This window comes from Dromiciops gliroides, chromosome 4 (genome assembly GCF_019393635.1).
Source record: "Dromiciops gliroides isolate mDroGli1 chromosome 4, mDroGli1.pri, whole genome shotgun sequence".
Taxonomy (NCBI): Eukaryota; Metazoa; Chordata; class Mammalia; order Microbiotheria; family Microbiotheriidae; genus Dromiciops; species Dromiciops gliroides.
In genome coordinates, this window is record NC_057864.1 from 295814523 (window position 1) to 295828199 (window position 13677).

The following is a 13677-nucleotide window of genomic DNA, read 5'->3' on the forward strand; positions in this document are numbered from 1 at the left end:
TAAAATAGGGTTTTTCCTAACTAAAAATGAAGATTATTAGTGTCCTCATACATGCCATACTAAGCTTTAAATGAAAAGGATATTCCATCTTCCTTCCATTCATGAACTTATCATAAATAAAGTTCATTTAAAATATACTTAGTAACCTTCTTGCTTTATTTTGGCCTCTTTTGAGACAGCCATTTATAATAAAATTCTTATCATCAGTGTATTTTAGTATACAATTGACTTTCTTGTCTATTCTTTAAAGTAGTAGACTGAGATTTCTGGGTCAAGGTTCTAGAACCATTATGACAACAATAACAATAGCAACAACATTTTATGTTGTACTTTATGTTGCAAAGTATTTTCATATGTTTATATGAGTGTGATGCTCACAACAAATTCATATGAGGCATTTACTACTATTCTTTTTAAGAGAATAAACTGAAAATAAAAGGTTATCTGTCTGCTCAAGGTCACTAATTTAGTTGCATTATCTGAGAAAAGGGATTTGAGCTACAGTCTCCCTTGATTTCAAGTCAAAACCCCCCTTTTATCCTTTCCATCTCGATCACAAGAATAAAATTGCCAAAATAATAAAGTTGAGAGAAATGCCCTAGAGATGGGAAAAGATAACTTTATTTTCTGCATGGAGAGTCATGTGGCTTGGGTTCCTTTGGGGTCCTGAAGGTGGATTTAACCTAGATCAAGTGAGGTAGACTTCCACCCTGGAAACCTCCAACCCCTTTCCCCTATAGTATTCATCCAGATATTGTTGATAAGAAGACATGCCACCACTGTGGGTGACTTTTGCCCTTTCATTCTCACTTTGCCCACTTTCCTGACTACTCACTGGTATGGATAAGTCAAAGTCAACAACTCTATTCACAGTGTGTCATAGAGGATCATTTGGCCTTGCCATCATTTCCCATGGATGCATTATAGATTTCTGGGTCTTTCCATTTGCCATACAAATAAACTTTAATTCTCCTTCAATTAGAGTGTGTAGTTGTCTTTCTTTTACAAAATCAGACCTAAGACAGGTATTAAAAGGTGTAGGGGGGATCTCCCCACTCTGCAGCTTAGAGCATCACTTCCCACAAGGCAGAAACCAAGCTGGAATTCCCTCAAGCCAAGCCCTACCCAGGAAATGGAAGGGAGATAAGACTTAAAAGCCCAATCAAAGATTAGCACTATACTACAGAGAGCTTTTCTTAGATCCCAACTTGATCACTCTTGCAGTCTTGGAATAATCACTCTTTCTCATCTAATGGATAAATAAAATATTCTTCCCAAATAGTCCTTAAGACTTGTTAAAGTTAAGATTTTTCTTAAAGATTTTTTCTTGGCTTACCCTAATGCATCTGATGTCTATATTTCTTCTGAAATACCTTGATTTTTAGTCTTTCAATCATCTTTTAGAAACCATATGAGCTATCTTGTTAATTTGTACAAACTGAGGCAAAAGTCAGTTCACAGACTTTGTGAATCTGGGCCAGAAACATGTAGGTCATTTTAAATGGTCTGTTATTCACAATAGAGCCACCATTACAGATCACTTTCCTATACTATGGGTTCAGGTATAACTGAATTCAACTCAGATCCCCTCTTTTTTTTACAAACTACATCTGTGATTTCCTTGAGCTAGGGAATTCTGGCTGGGGTCATCCCCATGACCAATGCAGATTGGCACCTACTCTAAAGCTTAGTTTTACTGAGTTGCCTGGAGCATGGAAAAGTTAAGTGACTTTCCCAGAGATATGCATAGCCCATATGGAGCTTTCCAAAGGTAGCAGTCCTCTTGACTCTGAGTCAAGATCTCTATTCACTATCCCATTTTCTGCTGTGTTCCTCTTATTACTTGTCCCTCATTACTTTTGCCTACATCTCTTAGATAAGAACACCCCTCCCTATCCTGGCAGGTGGTTCCATCGTTTTTACCTTACTGTCCCTCCTTTCTCAGGTGACTCATTCTTCAGAAAATTCAATTTATTCTCACTCAATTATTCTTATCTTGGCTTCAAATAATACAAATCAATCAATCTATAAACATTTGAGTACCAAGTATGTGATATGTATGGTATGGGCAGCCAGATGGCACAGTGCATAGAGTGCTAGGGACTGTAGCCAGGAATACTTCTCATCTCCTAAATTCAAATCTGTCTTAGATACTTACTAGCTGTGTGACCCTGGGCAAGTCACTTAACCCTGTTGTCCTCCAATTTGCTCATAAGTAACATTTACTGGAAAAGGAAATGGCAAACCACTGTCAAGAAATCTCGAATAGGGTCCACCAAGAAGTGAAATGACTGACACAACTTAGCAACAACAACAATTGTGTCAGTACTGAGCTAAGTACTCCATACACAAAAAGAGACAAAAGACCATTCTTCATTTAAGGAGCTTACAATCTAATGAGGGAGAAAATGTGTAAGAAAATATATACAAGGGGAAAAATATATAAAGGATAAATAGGAAGTGACTAGCAGAGGGATGGCACCAGAATTAAGAGTGATTGAGGCAAAAGATTTATGCGATCTGAAAAGAAACCAGAGTATATATTTATTTACTTATTTATTTGTTTGTTTGTTGTTTATTTGTTGTTTTATTTTTTGGTGGGGCAATTTGAATTCAGATCCGCTGAAATCCAGGGCCATTGGCCTAAGGACCGGAGTTCAAATTCGGCCTCAGACACTTCATACTTACTACTGTGTGACCCTGGGCAAGTTCACTAACCCTCATTGCCCTGCCAAAAAAAAAAAAAAAAGAGTGATTGAGGAAACCTTTCTGTAAAGGCACAATTTTAGCTGGGACTAAAAGAAACCAGGGAAGTCAGCAGTTGGAGCAGAGGACGGAGAACATTCCAGGCATGAGGGACAGCCTGAGAGAATTCCTGGAACCAGGAGATGGAGTGCCTTGTTTATAGGACAGCCAAGAGTCTAGTGTCACTGGATCAAAGAAGAAATGTAGAGGAGTACTTTCAAACCTCCTTGGTTTTATTTACTGCAGGGATGGGGGTAGGGAGGATCCAGCTTACAAAAATATTATTTCCTTATATAAAATAGAAACCAAAAAAAAAATTAATTAGTACCTACCATGATTTCTTTCCAACTCATTTTTTTCCATAGCTCTGCCAGAACTACTGAAGGAAAATGTGTGGGTATTTTTGTACTTTTACTAGTAAAACCAAGACTAATGGAAACATTTTGGGAGGGGGGAGTGATTACCGTTAATTTAATTTGCTGCTTAAATGAGGATTAATAAAAACCTCCTTTTTTAATTTGTTTGTTTCAAACCTAGTTACAGAAAACTTTCTAGGTTGGAGTAGTAGCCTCTTTTGTTTTTTGGGAGTTTTTTTTTTGTTTTGTTTTTGTTTTGTTTTGTTTTTTTTGCCTTAGTTCATAGCGCTAAATATATCTATGTAATCTATGATTCAAGATATTGCAGGGCCTTTAGGAGATAATTGCTGATAACAATGATCATTGTGTAGGAGATTAGACTGAATCTAGATCAGGGATTCTTAAACTGGGTCCATGGACCTCCAAGGAGTTCCTGGATAGATTTAATGAGTCCTGAATCACCTATCCAGTAAAACTGAGTATAACCTTTCAGGGGGAAAACAGAAATTCAATGAAAGAGAGGACTTTTGGGGCATTCTTGATGAAAAGACCTGAGCTGAATAGAAAATTTGACTTTCAAATATAAGACTCTAGAGAAGCATAAAATGGTAACAGAAAAAAAAATCACAGGGATATTAAAAGGTTAAACTGTTTGAATCCCCTGCATAAGAAGATACATGTAACTCATAGAACTTTCTCATTATTAAGACAGGTGGATGGAGTAAATTTAGACAGAGGGCACAGAAGTGAGTTGAATATGAAGGAATGATATCTTTTAAACAATAAATTAATGGTGAGAGAGGAATGCACTGGGAGAAAGGGGAAAGGAGACATGGTATGGGGTAAAGCATCTCACATAAAAGAAGGAAGAAAAAGCTTATGGTGTAGAGGAGAGGTGCTGAGGGCATGAGTGAACCTTACTCTTATCAGAATTGGCTCAAAGAGAGAATAACATACACACTCAATTGGGTAGAGTATCTATCTAACCCTGCAGGAAAGTAGGAGAAAAGGATGATGGGGAGGGGTGAAAGAAGGGAGGGCAGATTGGGGGGCAGTCAGAAACAAAGCACTTTGAGGAGGGATAGGGTTGAAAGAAGATAGAAAATAGAGTAAATATTATGTGGAGGGAATAGGATGGAGGGAAGTCCAGTTAGCAATAGTAAGTGAAAAAAATTGAAGCAGAGGGAAAAAGCAATGTAAGAAGAAGAAGAAGATGATGATGATAACAACAACAACACCATGATTGATTGATGGATGGATGGATTTATGATGACTGAATGAAGATGAGGATTTATTATGAGGATTGATTGAGGAGAGGAGGATGGATTTATGAAGAAGAGAAATGGTTGATGATGATGACAAGGATTGATCGAAGGTTATTGATTGATGATGATAATGATGATAAATTGTATGGTACTTACTTTGTAAAGAAAATTCTTTGTCAAGTATAAGGTACTATATAAATGTTATCTATTACTGTTGTTGCAATAATCAACCTCATGGGTTTATTGTGAGTAAATCTCTCTTTAAAGTAGTATATAAATACAACTTACAGATCATAGATTCATTGAAGTCAATGAATAGAAAAGGGGAAGGGAAGGGAAGGAAATAACATTTATACAATTCCTGCCATGTACCAGGTGCTATGCTAAGAATTGTGCAAATATCTTCTCATTTGATTCTCACAAAAATCCTGTGAGGTCAGTGCTGTTATCACCAATTTATAGTACAGGACATGGGGGAAAACACTTAAGTCCAGGGTCAAAGAAATAGTAAGTATCTGAAACAAGATTTTTTTCCATATAAATATTTTAGTATTTTGCAGTTACATTTAGAGAGTTTTCAACATTTGTTTTTTTATAAGATTTCTAGTTTCCTTTTTTCCCCTCACTCCCCTCCCTCCTCCCAAAGACAGCAAGTAATCTGATATAGGTTATGTATATATAATCACATTAAACATTTCTGCATTAGTCATGTTATAAGAGAAGAATCAGAGCAAAAAGGAAAAAAACTCAAAAAATAAAAAAAACAACATCAAAAATAATAGAAATAGTATGGTTTAATCTGCATCTAGATTTCACAGTTCTTTTTTTTCTGGATTTGGAGAACATTTTCCATCATGAGTCCTTTGGAACTATCTTGGACCATTGTATTAGTGAGAAGAATTATCTAGCACAGTTTATCAACAAATAATGTTGTTGATACTGTGTATAATGTTCTCCTGGTTCTGTTCTTCTCACTCATCATCCATTCATACAAATCCTTCCAGGTTTCTCTGAAATCTGCCTGCTCATCTTTTCTTACAGCACAATAGCATTCCCTTATATTCATATGCCACAACTTGTTCAGCCATTCCCCAATTGATGGGCAACCCCTCAATTTCCAATTCCTTGCCACCACAAAAAGAGGAACTATAAATATTTTTGTACATATGGGTCCTTTTCTGTTTTCCATGATTTCCCTGGGAAAAAGACCTAATAGTGGTCTTGCTGGGTCAAAGGGTATACACAGCTTTACAGCCCTTTGGGCATAGTTCCAAATTGCTCTCCAGAATGGTTGGATCAGTTCACAGCTCCACCAACAGTGCATTAGTGTCCCAATTTTTCCACAGCTTCTCCAACATTTATTATTTTCCTTCATTTCATATTAGCCAATCTGATAGGTGTCAGGTTTCTTCCTCAGAGTTGTTTTAATTTTCATCTCTCTAATCAGTAGTGATTTAGAGAATTTTTTCATATGGTTCATGGTTGTTTATATGATATTTCAATCATTAGACCATGAGCTCTTTGAGAGCAGGGTCTGTCTTTCAACAATTTTGTATCTCAGGCACACAGTAGGTGCTTAATAAATGCTTGTTCACTGACTGACAAAGGTATATACATGAAGTATTGAATTAATTGTAGCCATAGATGCACATGTTAAGATTATAGGCCAAAAAGGGCTATAAAATCATTCATACCCTTTGACCCAGAAATACCACTACTAGGTCTATATCCCAAAAAGTTCAAAGAAAAGGGAAAATAACCTAGTGTACAAAAGAATTATTGCAGCTCTTTTTGTAGGATCAAAGAATTAGAAATTTAGTAATGGCTAAACAATTTTTAGTATATGATTGTGATGGAATATTATTGTGTTATTAGAAATGACAAGCAAGATGTTTTCAGAAAAACCTGGGAAGACTTATGTGAAGTAATGCAAAATGAAGTAAGCATTCCCAGAAGAACACTGTAAGCAATAATATCAATATTGTAAGGGTGCTCAACTGTTAAAAACTTAGCTACTCTCATTAAGACAATGATCAATGACAATTCCAAAGGACCCATGATAAAAAATTATATCTACCTCCAGAGAGAGAACTGATGAACTCTGAATACACACTGAAGTATTCTTTTTTGAAAATTTTCTTTAGTTTTCTTATTTTTAAAACCGATTTTTGTTTTACAACATGGCTAATAATAGAAATATGTTTTCTATGACTTCACATGTGTAAATGATATCAAATTCTCAAGGAGTGGGGAGGGATAAAATGGAAATATTTAGAGGAACAAATAAAAACATATTTTTAAAAAATGATTCTAGGAAAAACACAAAACACTATGGAATTGACCTAACTATAGCTATAACTATTACCAAATATATTCTTTATTTAAAACATAGTTATTGCCTTTGAAATTGATTGAAAACTTAAAAATTCAATGGAACCCACATTTTCACTTCAACACCTACTATGTGCCAGGTACAAGTACTACCAAAAAAGAAAAAAAAAAAGATATTACCTGTCCTCAAGGAGGCCTTACGTTCTACTGGCATTAAGCAAGGTCAATAATTGTATATGAAACATATAATTCATTCTAGATCCCCTTTTTATAGAGAATATTCACATTAATACTTTTAAGAAAGAAAGGCAGTATAAAAGATACAGTGCTTGGCCTGGACTCAAGGGTTCAAATCTGGACTCAGACATTTACTAATCATGTGCCCCTGACAAGTCAATTAAACTTTGTGCCTCATTTTCTTCAAGTGCAAAATGAGAATAATAAAAAAAAACCTCCCAGGATTGTTTTGAGGATTAAATAAGATAAGATTTTTAAAGTAGTATAATGCATGGCACAAGTAGTCACTTAAGTAAATGTGTATTCTTCCCCATTCCCTTTTCATAGCGATTTAAAGAATTTAGTTATAAGTAAAATTTGAAGGGTTCTGGAAAATTTATCCTCCTTATGAAATCATGAGTTAAATGTATTTAGGAAAAAATCCAAACTTAATCTCAGTGTTGGCAACAAATAGGTACTCAATAAATTTGTGTTGATTGATTGAATCCAAAGAAAAGAACTGGGGAAGCTAGGTGTCACAGTGGATAAAGCACTGGCCCTGGATTCAGGAGGGTCTGAGTTCAAATCCAGCCTAAGACACTTGACACTTACTAGCTATGTGACCCTGGGCAAGTCATTTAACCCCCATTGCCCAACAAAAAACAAAAACAAAAACAAAAACAAAACAAACAAACAAAAAAACAAAGAAAAGAACCCTTGTTAGAATTTCCAACACTGAAATTTTGTGGTTATGGGCAATACTCAAGTAGAAGGAAACCTTTTGCCCCTCAAATCTCTACCACAAACATTGGCCCTGTTGAATAATTCAATAAAGAAAATCATTATCATTTTATCAATGGAAAGGAAATGACATTAAAGAAGATGAATCACCATTTGCTTTGCTACATCCTAAGGACCAATGGGCTTGTCTATCTGATTTATAACTAATGATTCTTATACATGTGGTTTTCTTTGTTAGGAGAAAGTTCCTTTATAGTAAAATCTGGCTTACATTTCTTATATTCCCAGTGCTTTCCACAGAATATCTATTTAATATTTTTTCATTCATCTACATTCTCCTCTGTGAGGGCCAAAATTTGATATACAGAGTGTTATTTGGGTGACTTGCCTTAATATTGGGGTCCTGGAAATATGAGGGACCTTTTAGGTTTACCCTCCCTTTTTAGGTATTTCTTCCAGGCCAATAAGAAAGGAGCCTCTAAGCTTTAGTTCACATAAGGATCAGATCTTATTACTTGGGAATTAATTAAACAAGAAACATAAAACTTATAAAAATCAAAGATAAAGAAATAGAAAAATAGAAATACAGATAAATACTCTTAAGTCTAAATTTAATCTATGCAACCCCAGACCGTTTCCAATTTAGCTAATTCAAAGGAATTTGGGGTTTTCCGTAATTAACTCACCAACTCCGGACAGTCTACAGTTGCTCATGTCACACCGATACAAACGAAGCATGGGCCACCACAAGGGTTCACCAGACAGAGGAGACCTGAGAGCAAGCTCGCATTCCAGAAGAGACCTAGCATTCCAGAAGCAAGGCCCTTTGTCTCCCTTCAGGGAGAGTAGCATACACAACCTCAGGGTGGGCCACGTGTGGCCTCTCCCGAATGAGTAAGCTAAAAACTGCAATATTATTTTTACCACACATAATTTTTACCACACCTCTATGTTTAAGGCTGATCTGAATAAATGATGCCACTAACTCTACAAAGGAAAAAAAGTTCTATGTAAGCCAAGACTATTTTTAATAAAATATTCATCTGAAAGTAACATTAAAGGAAGGCATGAGCATCTCATTAATAGACAAGATGAGAAAGGAAGAAATTAAAAGAAGAAAAAGGAAAAGAAAAAATTAAGAGTAATTAAAAACCAGAAATAATTATAAAGGGAATAGTTCAACTAAATAGTAACACAACTATAAACATTTAAGGGCCAGTTAGCCCCTTTTTTATGACTGCTTGAGTTTTAACAACAAGGGTAAAGTAAGCAAGAACAAAACCCTAAGAGCTTGATCTGCCAAGCCTTGACCTCTACCCTCTACCAAAAGAAGCAGTGTTAGTAGTTCTTTCACCTGAGTCACTAATATCAGAAGTAGTCTAAATCTTGGAAGACATGAGCTACATAGCTGACTTGAAAGGGTGATAGACAAGATGGCACAAATGCTGCTTTCAGGGTCTAGCACCTCCAGATGTATGTGCCAAGAGGCAAAAGAAATGGTGAAATGCATCATGGGAATTGCATGTTACCCATTAAGTAAAAGAAACCAAAAAGTTGAGCCCAGGTGTCTGGAGATTGGATGAGTAAATTCAATAGACTCATGGCACTCTACTGCCAGTGGAAAGTAGTCCATTACTTTCTGGAACAGGCCCAGAAAAGAGCCTGCTTTAAGAAAATAGCTGGGGAACAGAAAGCTTTTTGAAAGCTAGCATGGTCTCCAGACTTTCTTGGAAAAAGTCTGCCAGTGTTTAAGTGGCTCACCTAGGTTTGGCCTAGCCATGGATCAATGTTTTTTTGACATGAAATGAACTGAAGTCATATGAATTGTCCAAGCTTCTATTTAGAAGTATATGACTCAAAAGAAAAAAAAATCCTGACTTAGATAAGGAACTAGGGATAAGTCCTCAATTGCTAGCATAACCCAAACTATTAATGAGATACTGAATCTATAAATGGAGAAGTTACTGCTATAATCATTGTCCTGTCTATAGGAAAATGGAACAATGTTGGGTCTTCCACTAGCACCAGTGTGTGGGGTAGGGTGCCAACTAAGTGGAGGCTGGGCTAGCCATTCACAGGTGTGTGCTATATTGTACCAAGTGATGAAAAGGTTATTAAAGGTAAAAACAAATTTTGCTCTGTGTTCATACTTTATATTTAAATGCCTTACCCAATTACTTGTATGTGAGAATATTTATATAGAGTGATATGCAGATTATAACTAAGAAATTATATGAGTAAATCATCTGTTTTCAAAGTCTATTGTCAATTTGTAGATTAGGATTGTTTTCATGCATTTTACATGTATGAGACAGCCCTGTCTCAATTTCTGTTTACCAACTCTTGTTTCTCTTGTTCAAATATGTTTTAAATTGTTCTTAAGGGATAAAAACAATGGTCCATTTAAAATTTGAAAGCAAAGCTTTGGTGGAGGGTCAGGTCACAAGAAGTCGGACATTACTGAAAAATGACTCAACAACAACTCAAGTTATAAAATGGCAAAGCTTTGTAATGAAATACATTCAATATATTGGGGGGGATTGTCATTCATCATGAAGGAGAATAGCACTCTTTTGACCATGGTTGCCAGAAAATCTGTTCCTGATTGAAAGAGACCCATCACAGGGTTTTACTTGCAGACTCCTGCTTGTGGTAAGGGATGTGGAAAGCTTGCTTCTTCCAGCTTAAGTTAAGCCATGTGAAGTATCAAGTGTAACTTTCTCCAAGGAGGAACTGGATCAATCAATAGAATACATGGAAAGAAATGGTCACACTAAGAGGTCACTTAATGTCTTCTTCCTCATAAATTGGTGAGCAAGTTGTTGATAACGGGTAAACCACATTAAAGGACTTCAGAACAAACAACTAGTTTCTGAAGGACTGAAGTAGAGACCTAGATAGCTATGCAACAATTCCCAAGTCCCAAGAAAAGACTAAGGATAATTGGACATTTTTTCCTGTTACATTCTGGTGGGAAATTGTAGTTAGATTAAACAATCACTAAAAATAATTGAACTTTTCATCAGTAACAAAGATGCACATTTTTTCCCAATTGGTTTTATTTTCTTAAAATCTTGTTCTAAAGTTGTACATTACTTCCTTAGTACATAACAACTAATGATTAGTTTAAAATGTGATTTGTTAGTCTAATAATAGTTTAATATTTTTAATAGAAAAGCAAAAAATCTACATACTCTAACTTAAAAGAAAGCCAGTATACTTGAGGGAAATCCTAGGCAATAGATCCATCCAATCAAAACAAAGTACAGTAATGTACAAGTATTCACTTAGGCCAGTTATTTGACTTTCAGTTATAGCACCTAAGTGATAAAGGGCTTGTGAAATGATAGCTTTACAAGCTTAAACCTGTGATGTTATGAGTAAATATTGTATCATGTAAGTATGTTCAAAGGTACATATGTATGAAAAGAGACTATGGTTGTCTACATAGTTTAGACCATGTATGATGAACTGGTAGTTTTTCTCTTTAGAAAGAATGGAAGGGAAGGGAAGCAAAGTCACTTGCCATCAGGAGATTATGTTCTAGTGAGGAAAAAATGTACAAAAATACAAGATATATACAGAGAAGGTGCTAGGTAACCTTAGAAGGAAGAACACTATAACTGAGGGGATCTGGAAGGCTTCTTGCAGAAGGGGGCATTTGAGGTACATATTAAAGAAAGTCAGGAATTCTAAAAACTGGAGGTAAAGAGAAAGAAAATTCCAGGCATGGAAGAGCCAATGCAAAAACATGGACAATGGAATTGGAGTGTCATCTGTGAAGAAGAGCTGAACTATAGAGTATGTCAAGGGGAATAATGTTCAAGGAGCCAAGAAAGATAAAATGAAGCTAGCATCTAAAGAGTTTTAAATGTGTTTTCTGCTTCTACAGTTAAAGACGTTATGTCTTGTACATTTCCGTTTTCCCTTTTTTAAAATTTGTACTCCAAATGTAAGAAATAAGTCAAACCCTACCCATGCCAGAGCTGGGCTAGAAGTTTGTGGACTATCTCAATGAAAGCCCTTTAGACAGTGATATTTTTTCCATAACTGGGTAGTATTTCTGTAAAAATAATCAATATTTATTTTGAGGGTTGTTCAACTAATGTCACCATTCTTTTATTTCATATGCATGATGCTCCTGTTCCAACAGAGTTGAATCATGGCACTTTCAAGGTGGCAAGACCTTCTGTTGAATGTAATGAAGACAGCAGGCCTGCCTAAGAGGCTCCACTAAGGCTCATTGTGGAGTTCCACTGAGAATAAATTAGATTATCCATGGCCTCCAGGAACACAGTCAGGGTAAAATTTCTCCCTTTACTTGGCAAAGGAAAAAAAAAGCCTCCAGATACAGTGATTGAACTGTAGGGAATTCTGAATTTCAACAGCTTTTTTGTTGAAAACTTTCAAACTGTCAAGAAACTCAACCAATGTGATAGCATCAAAGACTTAGCTTCACTGCTTCTTTGGTTCAAGAGAGATAAAGCAAAATTTTTTGTAACCAATCATCATCATAAATGGTACCTGAAAACTATTTCTATGTATGAATCAAATCTTGCCCTTTTGCTCCTCTTTTTTTACAAAGAGACTTGAAGAGAAAGGCATAGGTCATTATTTAGTGGTCTAGTACATATATATATATAAATATATATGTATATGTGTGTGTATATATATACAAACACACACACATACATATGAATAAAGAAAATGTTTACTTTGTGTTGGTGTTCATCCTTTGTTCTTGAAGATGATCAATGACATCAGAAGGGTGATGTTTTGACTTGCAAATGTATTGAATTTAAGTGAGGCAGAGCTGTGTAAAGTTGTCGGCCTCACTCTCTCTTCCAGAGTGATGGGGGTCCAATGGCAAGACATAAATCAAGACAACTGATGATGGTCTAGGAGGTGGTGGGTGACTTTGGCCTTTCTAAATTAAGGTCTTTCCCAGTTTATCTGAGACCATGTCCATTCAATCACTAAGGGCTAGATAAGAATTGAGACAAAAGATGGCCCTATTTGCCATCTCAAAAAATCAGTCTTGGAGAGGAAAAGTTTCAAGTTTCTGCACAGAATAGAAAACAATTGTTACTTATGTGTCATGCCCTATAAATAAAAGTATGCTAGATAGTCTCCTCCCTTAAAACGCTTACATTCTAATGGAGAAAGACAACATATACTGTAGGTATTGCATGATGGCTAGGGATGTTTATAAAGTGCTATCAAGATCTGGAATCAAGCAAGATAAGGCCCAAACTGGCTTATCAAAGGTCAGGGCTGGGTCTAGGGGAAAAGTCCAATTTTCTTGTGTGGTGATTAAAAAGGTTCAAGAAACATAATTACTGGGTAATTTTAATCATTTTATTAAGACTAGCATGGTTAATAATAAAAGGATGATCATTTAGACATCTCAAACTAAAGACATTCCTATTTATATACCCACTAAAGAGGTAGGTATTTCTGAAGAGGTGGCAATCAACCTCTGATTGGATAACACAATAGGAAGTGAGGTATATTAAAGTGAGGGGCTGAGAGTGATATCATGTCACCTTGGAAACAGAAACAATCTCTATACTACCCATAGCTTTGGGCTATCTATTCAAAGAATGTATACCCCACCCAAGCCTGAGCTGAAGACAATAGCTTCCAACAGGATGGGTTCTTGAACAAGAAAGTTATTCCAATCTCACTATCAGTAATGTTCTTCAAGAGACTGAACTTTTAAAATCAGGACTTTGGAAGAATGGGAGAGCTCTGAATTCCCCCAAATTATTATTCATTAATAATCATTTCTCTCACCTGTGGAGAAGATATACTGAGTAAAGAAAGCATAGCTGGAAATGTCCAGGCTGTGATCAATAGTTAAGATTGTTCTATACATCTTCATACAGACTCTGTCCTGGGACCTCTAGGCTATGTCCTAAACCATCATGTCTTCTTTCACTACATACTTTCCTTTAGTGATCTCATCAGTATACATGGGTTGAATTATCGATCTCTGTGGAAGGGGATGACTCACAAATCAA